The 13,468-nt window shown below is 52.3% G+C and overlaps 1 long non-coding RNA gene across 1 annotated transcript; it reads left to right on the forward strand.

Annotated features, from left to right (window-relative positions):
• The first annotated feature begins 1,088 nt into the window (after nt 1-1,088).
• On the forward strand, nt 1,089-8,289 carry LOC137480158 (uncharacterized). The gene is made up of 4 exons (XR_011002733.1): nt 1,089-3,965; nt 5,995-6,215; nt 6,906-7,026; nt 8,147-8,289. It is a non-coding gene; the product is annotated as an uncharacterized lncRNA (long non-coding RNA).
• The last annotated feature ends 5,179 nt before the right edge of the window (nt 8,290-13,468 follow it).

Consider the following 13,468-nt stretch of genomic DNA (forward strand, 5'->3'; position numbering starts at 1 on the left):
TCCTTCCCGAGGAGAACCCTTCCTACAAGAGTTTCTTGTACACATGTAAAGGTGGGAAAAAATAGAACCCACCACCCAGATGTCTCCTCTCCTCCAGCTGTGTTACCAACACAGCCGCCTCTTTGGTCCCAACCCAAGTCCCAGCAGTGGCAGGGGACATTCCCAGTCCAGAGGAAGCCATTCCAGCATTCCAGTCAGCCTTTTCAAAATACTTGCCAAGGAAGAGCACACACCCTCTGTTTTAATCCATCGAATGTCCTGTTTACCTTTCTTCTTGGACGCTGCAGGAGAATGTCCTGGTATCACCTGGCCCAAGAAAAAGGGAATTATCCATGAAGGCTTGAAAAATCCCCTGTCCTGGCACCTTTCTGAATTGGAGAGGTGCCAGCAGGCCAGGTGAGAATTCCTGGGATGGGGATTGCAAAAGAGGCTAAAAAACATTTGAGACTTGGCACTGTGTGATGGGGACGGCTCTGCCCTAAGGAGCTACAGGTCTGCTTTCCCTCTTTTCACCCCACACCTGTTGGGTTTGCCCTGTGCCATAGATTCAGCTACTGTTGAATTGTGTTGCTGTCCAGCAAGTAGAAAGGGACTTGGTGCTGCAGAGGGAAATGTTGGCCTGGGAACCCATCAGAGACACCTTGTGCTCCTGGACAGCATGGCAGGAGCAGGAGAGGGGCTGGATTTCCCTGGCTACGTTGTTGTGCAAAGAATGATAAATTGCTTCTTAAAGGACCTCAGCATATAAACACTGAGTGTGTTAAATCAAACACTTCGGGTCTTATGTCCTCACCATTCCTGTGTGATTCCCAGGAATGCTTCCAACACCAAGCTGGCAGTCAAAGCACAGCATCCTGCACACTCCATGCAGATGGGGCTTGGAGCAGCCTGGTCTAGTGGATGATGTTCCTCCTGCCCATAGCAGGGCTTTGGAATGAGATGGTCTTTAAGGTGCCTTCCAACCCAAACCATCCTGGGATTCAGTGGCTCAGTGATCTGCCTGCAGCACCCCAGGGAACTGCAGCTGTCCCAGACTCTCCGTATGGAGCATCTTTGGACTGTGCCAAAGGTAGCTGGAACACCCCACGCTCCAGTGAGACTCCAACCCAGCACTATGTCCCCAACAAGGTTGTTCCTTCCCATGAGAGAGCACTGCCATGCCCTGGTGTGCCCTGGAATGTGTCCACAGGCTCTGGGAGGAGAACCACCCCCATGGGTGCCAGTGAGAGACGTGCAGCCCCTGCTTTGGCACTGGTGCCCTCCTCACAACGAGGGGCACAGCCTTCTGCTCTCCTTCTGCCTGGGAATTTGGGTGCTGAAGGTGATGTTCCCAAGGCTGGTCCCTCCAGGAGAGATGTTGGCTGTCACTCAGTGCTCCGTGAGTGGCTCTGCCTCTTATCTCTGGTGCTGCAGAACAAGGAGTCCCGGGCTGGCGTCCAGCTGGGGAAGCCAACAGCTCTGGACGGGCTGTTCACAGAACGATTCCTCCCAGTTTGGTGCTGCCATGCTCTTGTGAAATGTCCTGGCTGTATCAAGGATCAGGGCTGGCTCTGGGCACACAGGCTGGAGGAGGCAGGGAAAGGCTGGGTGCCTGGAGAACAAAGAGAGAGCCAAATCCTGCTCTTTCAACCCCTCTGTGCCCATGACCTGGGAGGAGGACACCCCATGTCTTGCATCAATAGTTGTTTTCCCAAGGATCTGTCTCTAGACTATGGCACAGCGCTCCGTGAAAACCCATCTGGGTGGCATCAACTGCATTCAAGTGCCAGAGAGCTGCTGCCTGTGCCCACCTCTCTGATGGGTTCTGCCCACACCAGGCTGTGATCTTTCCCCTCTAGGTTCCTCTTAGCCCCAGGTTTGCATCATATCCTTGGCATCTCTCCTGGGAGTTTTCCTGGCTGACAGGACAGGTTGGATGTGCCTGTCCTTGGGTCTTCCCCAGCATTTTAGAGGGACAACAGTTGCTGCCAGTGCCAGCACCAGCAACCTCTGCAGGAGTTAATTTTCCTTAATTTGGGTGAGTTAGGAATCTGCTTCCTGATGCATGGATGGACCAGGCAAGGTCTGTACTGCTGTTTGTGGCAGCAGAGGGGAACTGGCTGAGTCTTAATTCTTTGTGGCATCTTCCCATCCCTCTTCTGCTGCTCTGTTTGTGCCCAGACTGGGTTTGAGTTGACATCGTTCATCTGAGAGCAAACCTGGGACTGGAAAAGGAGATGAGTCTCCAGGTGCCTACAGTCTCCTGTTGACATCAAGAGCCCACAGAGACGGCAGCTGGGATCCCTGGAAGACCCCAAGAGCCAGGGCCTCTGGGGATGGGAGGAGGTACAGCCTGAGTCATGCGAGAGAGGAACTGCTGTGCTCCACCTATTTCAGTTATGTTCCATCCCCTGCCCCGCTCGCTCTAGCAGGGGAGCAGGCAACAAACGATGAGTCAGGCATTGTCCAGAGTCTCCACGGGACAAACATCATGCTATCATCTTTCCTTGGCTATCTCCTCAACAACTGCATCCTACAGCTGGCCTGGCGGCTCCTCCTCCTGTTTTGTTTGCTTCCTCCTGGCTGCAGACTGCTGACGCTGGAAGGGGAAGTGTCGACGGTGCCTCTCAGTCTATTCTACCTAAATTTAAACCACTATTTTTGTCTTTCCAGGCTCATTGTGTTTCAAATTTGGAATAAAAAATCACATGAGGAAAGCTGTTGTCTAATGTTTGGTGCCTTGGTGATGAGGTGATGGGGACCTTGGGCTGGGATTGGGACAGCCCAGTCTCACCATTGAGCTGTGAGGGACAGGGTTGTGTTTCCTACAGACATTCCCCAAAGGAGCAGGGAGGAGGTAGGAGCAGGATGGGATGTCCCATTTCTCTTCCCAGTTGAGTGTTTCCAGTCAAGAGGCTCCTTCAGCAGCGTGTCAACACAGAGATAACAGAGGTGGGCACGTTTCAGGGAGCGGTTCCCAGAAGTGGGTTGACATTTCTCACTGCTGTGACCTGGGCTGAGGGGTGACTTTGTAAAAGAAGGAAAAGCAAAGCCAGAGGTCAAACACAGGAACAGGCATTGAGGAAATGACCCCTTGCTGAAATTATTGAGCTCGTGTGGATGAAAAGACATTGAACATGTCTTTGGGTGTGAGTCAGAGCTTTTCCCTTCATGGTGCTGAGGGGAGCACCGGGCTGTGGGGTTCCTGGTGTCCCTGGGGTGTCAGGGATGCTGGAGTCTGAATGGGGTGAGGACTTCGGTGGCTCCTCACCAAGAGAAGGGAGGTGCTTGGGATGGAAGGGCTGGGCAGCCCCCACTGAAATCACCCTGCAGGCTGTTTGTGAAGAGCCCAACTGGCCCCAAAAAGCATGGTGGTGTCCATGCAGCTTCCCATTGTTCTGGCGAGACAGTGCCCACCCCTGCCAGGTGAAGCCAATTCTCCTTAACTCCAGCTCATGAGGAGATCTGAAGAAGGCAGGGAGCTGAAGGATGACTGTGCCATTCCAAATGCTGACCAACCTCCCCCAGTGGCCTCTACCACCCCATCCCTATGGCAGCAGTGCGTGGTCCTCCCTTCAGGTGAGTAGCTCAGGGGAGTTTCTTCTCTAAAGAACAGCAACTCCTGTCCCTGTCCTTTTGCTCAGTGTGCAGGGAAACTTTAAAATTCCACTTCCAAGGGAAAACAGGCAGCTTGCTCCATGAGCTGGCAGCTCCTGAAATGATTGATTTTGGGAGAGCTTCAGGGGACCCCCATTGACCACATCCTTTTTACACTGGAATGTATCTCCCCTTACAGCTCTGTGCTGGCATGTCAAAGAGCTGGAGTGGGCTCTCGGTGCAGCCAGCCAGTATGGATTCCAGCTGGTGGGATCTCAGCCGTGCCTTTTGCTCTGGAATCCAAACCTTATGAGAGATCCTTTATCTGACCGTCAGCTGGCAGATACAGGCAAGGAACACAATGTTCCTGATTCAAAACAATTTCTATGGTAAGTAAAGTCAAGCCCATCAGGAAGATGGTTGGTCAAGTGAGTTCTTCTGGGTGGGAGTGCTCCATCATGGCTGTCAGAACAATTTACTGATTTCCCTGTAAAAATAAACATCTGTCTCATTTTTTAGGGTGAGGCTCAGCAGCCATGGCAGAGGCTGAGAAGTCACTCAGTCACTCTCTCAGTCACCTGGCGGGTGGCTCTGAAGTGGCTCAGGTGGAGTGTGAAGGTAAAATGTGTGTCATGGGAGCTGGCAGCTTCTCACCACACCTGCTCCTTGCTCCAAGCTCACTCCCTTGTGTGACCTGTCCTCGCTGTCCTCGGAGCAGCCGGGAGCAGTCAGGTTCCCCTGCTGACGTTGCAGGGCTGATATCCCGAGCAGGGGCTGTGTGGGCTGGGCTTGCTCCAAGGATGTGGTGCTGCGTGGCTCCTTCCGCCAGCCCATCCCCATCACAGTCAGGGGGACACGAGGTGTGGGGTGGTCTGGGAGCTGAAGCATCATCTCCATCAGGATGTTCTTGAAGGATCATGGAATCACACAATGGTTGGGTTGGAAGGGACGTTAAAGCCATCCAGTGCCACCCCCTGCCATGGGCAGGGACAGCTTCCACTATCCCAGGTTGCTCCAATCCCTGTCCAACCTGATAATTCCAGGGATCCAGGGGCAGCCACAGCTGCTCTGGGAAACCTGTGCCAGGGCCTCACCTCCCTCATAGGGAAGGATTTCTCCCCAGTATCTTATCTAACCCTGCACTCTCTCAGTTCCAAGCTGTTCCCCCTTGTCCTATCTCCTAAAGGAGAAGAGGAAAGAAAGGATCCTCTTTCCAGCACGTTTGACTGGAATACTGTGATTTTTTTTTCCGTTTGTGTTAAAAATTGTTTCGAAAGAGGGAGGAAAAAAGGGACACCTTTTGTTTCAAACCCAAAGCTTTTCACAATCATTTAGAGTGGGGGGGGGGTGGTGAGGGGAGGGAGGAAGAAGTTTCAGAGTCCTCAGCCCATTTTTGAAAGGAAACAGCAGCAGATTATTTTGCTCAGAAATTGTTTAGGAATGTGAGCTAATCACATAGTGCTAAAAAAGCCATGATCTAAAGGAAATGTTTTGAAATTGTGAAAGGGTAATGCTGCAGCCAACCTGAGACTGCAACTTTCTTCTGCTGATGAAGCTTTTCAAGAACAGAGTTTTTGTCTGGATTGGAGATGGGAGGGGTTGGAAGTTCCTTGAGTTCTCCAGGTATGAGAAATCTGAGACTACAACAAATCAGCACTCAGATTTCTCAACTGTTACCTGTTTTCCTTCAATTTCTTTATGGAAAACTGACAGGGGTTTTGGCTTCTCTCCAGTGCTCCTCCTGTGCCCTGGATGTGGGTCCACAAGGACTTGCTCCCACCCACTCCACAGAGGAGATGCAAAGAAGCCTCCTCCTGTCAGAAACCAAGAGCTTTAGAAACCATGCCCAGCTCTCCTGTTGACCTATTCTGTGATATGTCACATTTCAGAACTGTTTTTCTCCTAATTTGTTGGCCTTCCCCCAAGGTCTTATGGCTCCTCAGTCCAAAACACATCCCACTGTCTTGCCCTCCATTTTCCACATTATAATAGGTGTTTCCATGAGCTGTGCCCATGGTGACTGCTTGGATGGCTCTCCGTCCCCCTCGATGGCGTGGTTGGATGGCTCTCCACTGCTCTTGCATGTAGCTCCATGGATCCCTCCTGCTGAAGTGGGAAGGGCCAGAGAAGGATGGAAACTGCGATGGGACAGCTCCTGTGTTTATCAGCAGAAAAAAAATGTCATTTCCATTGGAAAATATTTCAAGGTGTTGCAGCCTTTCAAGATGAAACAAAATCTTTCCTCCAAAATGTTGATTCCAGCCATTGTTCCAGTTGGACTTGCCTGTTCCAAGGAAAACAAATTTCACTTGCGATGGCTCATGCCAATAGCAGCTCAAAATCAGCTCTTCCCTGCCCACACTCAGAGTTTGGAGAGGCTCTTGTGATCCAAAATCCTTTTCCCTGTTTTGATTCCAGCTTCTCCAAACAGAAAGTTTCCAGCACTTTTTGTACGACGGACATTGCAGTTTTCCATCCTGCCCTGGGCAACGCCCACGTTCTCCTCTCGGAATGACGCCTGGGATGGAGCCAGAGCTGCCAGTAACAAGGTATAGCCAAGCCTTCACCTTAACTTTGGGGTTTGAGCTGCTAAATCTCACTGCTGGAGGGAACCCCATGGGAAGAGAAAGCCTCCAAAGGTGTTTGGTGTGGGGATATAAAGACCTTGTAGCAGCGGTGTCTCCTTGGAAAACCTCAGAGGAGGAATAAAGAGATCCAACTGCTCTGGGCATTCAGAAACGGGTCTGTCAAACCTGATTCCCAGCTGGGCTCTACTAAACCCGTGTCAGCAGGGCTTGGTGGCTGCCAAACCTCGGCGCCCTGCTCAGAGCCAGCCTGAGCAGAGCAGGTTTAATGGCTTTGTCTGGGCTGTGCTGATGAGTTTGCTGCCTGAAGTCCAGGCTGGCTTATGGAGGGGGGTGGCCCTTCCTCGGTGACAGCCAAACCGTGCGATGACACCCCACAGCATCGGGGAGATCTGCAAGATTTCGAACCAAACAAGGAGTTTTTTATGAAACTTCTGAGCAGATGAAAAACAAAATGAAAAAAAAAAAAAAAAAGAGAGAGAGATGATTACACAACTTTGTTGGCACTCCTGTTGCCATCATCATTAAATAAGTCAATATATAGTATAATAAAAATATTTTGCTGCCTATTAGTGGAAGCATTTTCCTTACAAACACATAACTCTCATTCCATATTTAACAATGCCCAAAGCTTCAGGACTTGCAGCAGTGTGAGTGCAGTCAGAGCCAGAGATATTAGGAATGAGATGTGCTGAATTCACTCTCGCTTATCCTCTTTTTATTGAACTTAACCTTTTTTTCCAGAGGGAAGCCTACAAGCATCCAAAGTTTGTGGTTTTACTGTCCTTAGAACGGCTTCAGGAGGGATCAGATCAGAGCTGTGATCTTTGCACCGTGCTTGGACCAGCTCCTGTCATGTAATGGGGTAAGAGCCATTAAAGCTTTTGGATATTTTTCTTTTTTTAGTTTAATTTCCATTCAGTGGTGGCTGCCAGAGCACTCTGAGATCTTTTAAAGGAGGCAAAACAGCTAAAGAAAATAATTTCCAAGTTTAAGGGTCATAGAAGCTGTGGCTGCCCCATCCCTGCAAGGCCAGGTTGAACGGACCTTGGAGCAACCTGGTGTAGTGGAAGGTGTCCCTGCCCATGGCTGGGGGTGGAACTGGGTGGGCTTTAAGGACCCTGCCAACCCAAACCATTCTGTGATTCCATGATATACCCAGTAAGAGGCTCTTGGAGGAAGTGAGGGTTTCCAGTGGGATGTGACCAATGTGGGCACTTGGGTGTCCTATGTCCAAAACCACAGAGACCATCCCAGCCCTTCTGGCCCTTCCTGGGGTGTCTGTGCTCACGTCAGTCCCTCGTCTGTCAGAGAGCGGAGACTCCTCACCCACTGTGAATTAGAGGGTGACACACAGAGATGTGTCACCTGCCAGGCCTTCCCAAGGGAAGAAGGAGGCTGATACCTGAGCTCTCCATCTTTTCCTGGGATGGCCAGTGCAGATGGATCATGCCCAGCTGGGAGCAGGTGATGCTGAGATGTCACCACCTTCTTGCCTGGGCTGGGATGAGCCCCTAGCCGTGGGGTGTCCCTCTGGATAGGACCCTCCTTGAGCTGCTCAGGGTCTGATGCAGTCCCATGTCTCACCCCTCACAGCTCTGCAGACCTGCAGGGATTTAGGATGCCCCTACAAGCAACAGCAGGTTTTGGTGCTGCTGGATGCACTAGTTTTGCCCTGCAACCCATTCTGAGGCAGAGGAGAGCCTGGAAAAGTTTGTCTCTCCAGGGTGTAAGTCCATGGAGGTGTGGAGGTTAGGGAATTTTACATAAATATTTGACTCTACCTTTTCAGGCAGCAGAATCCTTGCTTAGGGGCACTGTTCCTGAAATATTTACCAACAGTGCAAATGGCACAGTTGGCAGTGGGCAGAAGTAATTTAGATTGTCTCATTGTGATCACTTGAAGCAATCTCAAGGAAATGCAATCCTGCTTTGAATGGCTCTGTCAGATCCTTGTCTGCCTCCTTTAATTGCTTTTCCTACAGGATACTGATGCTTTAGATTGCAAATCCTCCGAGGCAAAGACTGTCTCTTTGTTCTGGTGTGCAGAACACATCCTGCAGGGAAGGCCGGGACTCTGGCTTGGCTACAAACATCTGGCTGTTTGAAATACTGTGCTCAGAGAGTGCCAGGAGGGTGTGAGGGCTGGGGGGGTCCTGTGGGTGCTGGGTGAGCCCTGGTATTCACAGCACCCACACTGCACCGAGGGATGCGCGTCATCGTCCGTCCTTCCGGCCGCCCTTGCGTATGGCACAACACAGGTGGGCAGGGTGTGGGATAAATAATCTTAATTCCAATCTCCCACCTCCTCCTTTAACCAGCCAGAAGAGTTTCTCCTCTGGAATGTCCTGAGCTAAAGGCCCCACACGTGACACCTTGGGGCTGGCATCTCCAAAAGCTCTTGGGTAGAAAGGAGAGGTGGGAAAGGTGTCATGGAGAATGGAGAGTTGGCTCTCCCACCAAAAGAATCCACCCCTCAGGCCATCTCCAGTTTAACTGAAGAGCCTCTGGTGATGATATTATTATTATTATTATTATTATTATTATTATTATTATTATTATTATTATATTTAACTGAAGAGCCTCATGGCATTGACTTAACTGATGGTGGAACTCAAGTGGCCTCAGAATAAACAGGAGTTACTTGAAACAGAAAGGGCAGAGGAAAAGAAAGTGGTTGTTTTAAGAGACACAAAGCACCACCAGCCAGGGCTCATTTAGAAGCATTTCCTCCATTCCCGTTAGCTCTTAAAGGTGGAGGACCTTCTGCTTTCCTCTCTGCTCTTCCTAAAGTCTCAGCCTGCCAAAATCACGGCCTCACATGTTCCAGGCTCCACAGCCTCCCTGCAGTCAGAGCCTGGCAAAACCTGCCTTCCCATTTATTCCTCCAGAATGCACCTTGCTTCTGCTGCTGCCCTTGCCTGGCTTTGGATACAGGATGGAGCTGCTTGACATATTTATTAGTCAGCACCATGGGAGGGAAGGTTTAACCCTGACACGCAGCTCTGCCGTCACCTCCCGGAGGAGCTCCCTGCCCTCCATCCCACCTTGACCTTGCTCCTGGTCCTGGGTGTAGCTCTGGCTGCCCTGCAGGGCTGGTGGTGGCCTCAGATGGAGGACAAGCAGTGTCACCTCCTGCTTTGGGGCTCAGCTGTCGCTTGTCCCAAAAGCAAATCCCCTATGGGCCTCTCCAGCATGGGGACAGCAGTGTCCCCTCCCCAGGGGTGGACACCCCCGGGGGTGCTGGTGAATCACCTGCCCCACTTCCCCATGGAATCACTCTCCATGCCCAGGACAGTCGGGCTGTGAGCCAGCCAAGCCTGTTCTTCAGGTACAGCTGTGCACTTCCCCTGAGCAGTGTTCCTGCTCCAAATACACAGTGCTGCAGACCAAACCCAGCTCTGGCATTCCCAATCACAGGCACTGGCAGGAACCACTGATGCCACTCCAGTCCTTGTTCCCACCATGCCACACCACCAGCCCTGGAGAATAAATGGGGGCTCCAGGGGTGGGGTTGGAGCGCTGCTCTGCACCCCCAGGGACTGGCTCTGGTGACATGGAGGGGGTTCTAAATCCACGTTCCCAGCACAGTGTTTGTACTTGCAATTCTGAAACCTCCCGGAAGCCCAGCGGCTCCATGTTTGCTTCCCCAGCAAATTAATTTCCATTCAGTGGTGACTGTCAGAGCGCTCTGAGGTCTTCTAGGGGCGGCAGAGCAGCTAAAGAAAATAATTTCCAAGTTTAAAGTTCAGAGAAGCTGTGGTTGTTCCATCCCTGGAAGTGTCCAAGGCCAGGTTGGATGGGGCTTGGAGCAACCTGGTGTAGTGGAAGGTGTCCCTGCCTATGGCAGGGGATGGAATGGGATGAGTTTTAAGGTCCTTCCAACCCAAACCTTCCCATGATTTCTGTGTTTTTAAAGCCCAGTTGGCAACAAATAATTGAGCAGGACAGGTTGGAGATACCAGGGAGGAAAAGTGAGGTGCTTCAGTCCCTGCCAGATTGAAGGTGGGTGGTGAAGCAGAGTGAGCCTTGTCCTCAAAAAAGGATCATCCCAGGACTCTGTGGAAACTGAGGAGGGGGATGTGGCAAAAGAGTCTTCTCTTTACTCGTGGTCATGTTGAAGCAGTTTGACCCAATCACCTCCCCAGCAGAAGGAAAGTGGCTTCAGAGGGTTCTGATGTTCTGTGAATAAGGTGAGCACCCCACTTGTCTTAGTTCCTGCACTGCTGCACCGGTGAAAGTTCGCTCTGGCCATTGGAAACATGCAAGGTGGGCATGTTTCACATGAAGACAAACCATTCCACTTCTTCTGGATGAGAGAAGGGGCTGGGTTAGAGGGTGAGCTGCTGGGAACATGGAGAGCTGCGGCCTGAAGTAGCTGATTGCCTCTCATCCAGCAGCATGAGGGGTTCTCCTTCCCCTGATTCCTTGCCAGGGAAGCGTGACCACTGGAGGAGGAGCATGAAGCACAGCCCGGGAACACTGTAAAACAAACCAAAGACTGTAAAACAAACCAGACCCTGCCATGTGGGATCTCTCCTGCTGGGCACTTTAACATCAACCCTATCGCCCTGACCAAGCATGATGAGAAGAATGTGAAACCCAACTCTCCACCATAAATCACTTCCCTCCTGTGCACTCCTCTTCAGGATGAGCTGCTCCTTGCCAAGAAAGTGAAATGCAGTAGAGAATCCTCAAAAAGAGGCAAGAGACCCCCATTTTCTCACGTGCAGCTCGTTTTGTTAACTCCTGTTGCACAATCTCAAGCCCATGATTTAAAAGCAGTGTTGGTGTAGGAAAGCTGGAGATGAACGTGTGTCCAAGGGCTGGAGTTTCTCTTCCAGCAGGATAAAAGTTTGGGAGATGTCAGCAGTGCTCTCCGATCTCAGTGAAAGATGACTGGACTTTAAACTCAGATTGTCAGCTTTTATTGTGTCACTGTGGCTATTTAAGCCACCATGGCTTGGGCGGTGCTCCCTGCTCTGGAAAACCGGGAGCTCTTCCTGGAGCACAGACCAGGATGTGGCATGGGGTGGGTCAGCAGGGCGTGCAGCCCCTGGGGGGTCCCAGTGCAGTCCATGGCTCATGGCTGGGCAGGAACCAGCTGTTTTCTTGCCTTACCTATTGCAAGAGCTGCTCATTGAGAAATACAACGGCAGCATGGTTTGCCAGCATCATTTCTCCCTGCCCTCCAGCAAATCAGCTCTGCTGGGGCACCTCCCCGTGTCTGAGATCCAGCAGGGGCTTGCTGGGGGTGGCCAGACCCAGGGAGGACAGTGGTGCCTGGGGGGAGAGGACCTGTGCTGCCGAGCAGGTCTGAGGCTGCTCTGGCCACTGAGTGGGGTGTGAGGACAGTTCCCACCAAAGACCTGCATCCACGCAGAGTCTGGAGCACCAGGAGCAGCTGAGGGAGCTGGGAAAGGGGCTCAGCCTGGAGAAAAGGAGGCTCGGGGGAACCTTCTGGCTCTGCACAACTCCTGACAGGAGGGGACAGCCAGGAGGGAGTCGTGCTCTGCTCCCAGGGAACAGGGACAGGATGAGAGGGAACGGCCTTGAGCTGTGCCAGGAGAGGTTTAGATTGGATATCAGGAAAATTCCTTCCCAGAAGGGGTGTTCAGGCATTGGAAGGGGCTGCTCAGGGCAGTGGTGGAGTGCCCATTCCTGAAGGGATTTGCAGAGGTGTGGATGTGGCTCTTGGTGCTGGTTAGTGCTGGATTTGGCAGTGCTGAGGGTTGGACTCCATGGTCTTAGAGGGCTTTTCCAATCTAAACAATTCCATTGGGGCAGCAGTATTCAGCCCCTAGAGGTAGATGCAGAAGGTCCCGATTCCCTTCTGACCCACCAAAGCCTTTTGCCTCCCCTTGTGGGGGTCACCATCCCCCCTCACGGGGTGTCCAACCCCTTCCATGGCACGAGCCATCAGGGCAGGGGTATTTTCCTGCTGCCAGGCCGGGCTCAGACTTGTCGGGCATCTTCCCCACTATGTTTTGCTGTATGGAGGCAAATTTGTAGGGAAAAGCTGGAGTCAGTGGCCAGAACAGCTGCTACATGAGGGGGTTGTTATGACAAAGGGAGGCTCACAGCTACTGCAAAATAAACAGAATAGAGTGGGTCAGGCACTGCCTGAAAAAATAGGTCAGTGGCACGCTGGGCTCCCGGAGAGGATGGGAGAGGAGCAGAGGTTTTGGGTTGCTTGAGCTTTTCTCTTGGTAAGGCTGAAACTTCCATGTCTTGCCATAGAATGTTGGGTAAAAGGGCTTGGCTAACTCTGAAGGGAATAAAGGGTCTCTTCACGCCATGTCCTAGCCCCAGATCTGGCAAATTCGGGGATGGGAGTGGAAAATAAAGCTGGAAAACAAGGATGCTTCTTTTGCCACCCCAAAGCCAGTGATACCGACCCGTCCTGGGACAGGCTTCAGAAACTGGGAAGCTGACAGCCCAAATGAGCTCTTTTTATCTTAGCAGTGCTGGTTGTCACACTGCCCTAGGCAGGGTCAGATGCCGAGGGTCCTCAGCCGGGGGTCGGGCGGCGGAGGGAGGACGGCAGCGCCCGGGAAGCCGCTTCCCACGGGCTCCAGGCACCCTCTCGTGGTGAGCAGGACGGCGGGACGTGGGGCCGGGGGTGCCACTGAGAGGGACCCGGTCCTTGGCACCACACACAGGGACCCACCAGCCCTCCCAGGAAACCATCCCGAGAGCTGGGATTGATTTCTCCAGCCTCAGGACAGTCCAGGGTAGGCCACACTGTTTCGCGTGGGGTCCCCCTGCTCTCCCCACCGGCTTTACGCAGGGAAGCGATAATGAGGACAAAACACCTGAAGCTGGTTTCTCCTCCGGCTGGATCAACCTGCCCTTCTCCTTCTGACGCGTTTCCCCCTGAGAGGAGCTTGCAAAATAAATCAGTGCTTTACATAAACAAAGCCCCGAGAGGTGTTGGTGAAAAAAAACCAGTGCTCAGGAGCTTCACGAATGCAGCTTTTTCTGTAAAAACAAACACTGAAGGTTTTTGTCCCTCCAAAACTCCACGGCCCGGGGAAGGATTTCTCCATCTGGCCACTCAGTTTCCCCCTCCCACCACCTGGGAGCCAAATCTCAGTTGATGAAAGGTGCCTCCCCTTCCTCTCGCCCCTTCGGGGGACCTTTGAATTAAAATCCCAGTGGTTTTCCCTGCGGGAAGGCTCCACTGGCAGTGCCGTTTCCTTGTCCTGCAGCCTGGCACACGAGCACAGAGGCGGGTCGGGGCGCTGGGTGTCCCCACGGGTGGGCAGAGCATTGTCACACCAGCACAGCCCGCGCTCCCCAAGAGT

Source organism: Anomalospiza imberbis, chromosome 10 (assembly GCF_031753505.1).
Source record: "Anomalospiza imberbis isolate Cuckoo-Finch-1a 21T00152 chromosome 10, ASM3175350v1, whole genome shotgun sequence".
Lineage (NCBI taxonomy): Eukaryota > Metazoa > Chordata > Aves > Passeriformes > Viduidae > Anomalospiza > Anomalospiza imberbis.